This window comes from Seriola lalandi, unplaced genomic scaffold (assembly GCF_002814215.2).
Source record: "Seriola lalandi dorsalis isolate HSWRI2012SDOR001 ecotype SW California unplaced genomic scaffold, Sedor1 jcf7180002053578, whole genome shotgun sequence".
Lineage (NCBI taxonomy): Eukaryota > Metazoa > Chordata > Actinopteri > Carangiformes > Carangidae > Seriola > Seriola lalandi.
In genome coordinates this window covers 2,018-2,880 of record NW_019524131.1, presented here as the reverse complement: position 1 = coordinate 2,880, position 863 = coordinate 2,018, and positions in this window count along the sequence as shown.

The window sequence follows — 863 nt, the reverse complement described above, 5'->3', positions numbered from 1 at the left end:
TGGACACATGAAAAAGATTTAAAAGAAAAATCTATATCACTTGAAGTCTAGATCTTGCGCCTCCTCAGTACAGGATACAGCTGGAGAATAAATATCACATCCTGGATCTTCAGTACTTCCCTCCCCTTTCCTGAGGAAATCCCACCACTGCCATCTATATCTCCTGATACTTGAAATATCTGAACACAAAGCCAGGATTATTATGACAAAGTAAGCTTTCAGATAGACACATTTCCACCTGGTAGTTTATTCCTTACCACTTACAAATTAGTAGGCATTTACCAATCTTGCCCTCCTTTGTGCAAGTCTGCTTGATTTTGTCCAAAGACCTTACACATTATTAAACTATTTTAAATCACAGAGTTGATTTGCACACACTGATTACAAAGCTTACGAGCAGAGTGGCGCAGAGGAAGCGTGCTGGGCCCATAACCCAGAGGTCGATGGATCGAAACCATCCTCTGCTAATTCAAAACAGTTTCTGGTTCTACCTCGATCGTTCATAGTGACAATGTGGAGTTTTTCAAATAAACACCCAGCCGTCATAACAATAATGCCACATTTACACCTAAAAAACTCAGTGCAACACCTCATTGGATATTTGGAATATCTGGACATATAGCTAGGATTATGAGGAGACAGTAAACCTTCAAGTATGTATATGGGAACCGAATGTACCTTCGGGAGAGGGACTTTATTGCAGCCAACACTGCTGGCATCGTCCTGCTGATGGTTGGCTGGGAGATTCCAGCCCTGTCCCCGATCTCCTGCTGAAAGGTCCCGGTGGCCAAAAACCCCAGCGTGGCGAGCACCTGCACGGGTACAGGTAAGGCGCTTGACCGTCTGGTTTCCCTCTTCAAACG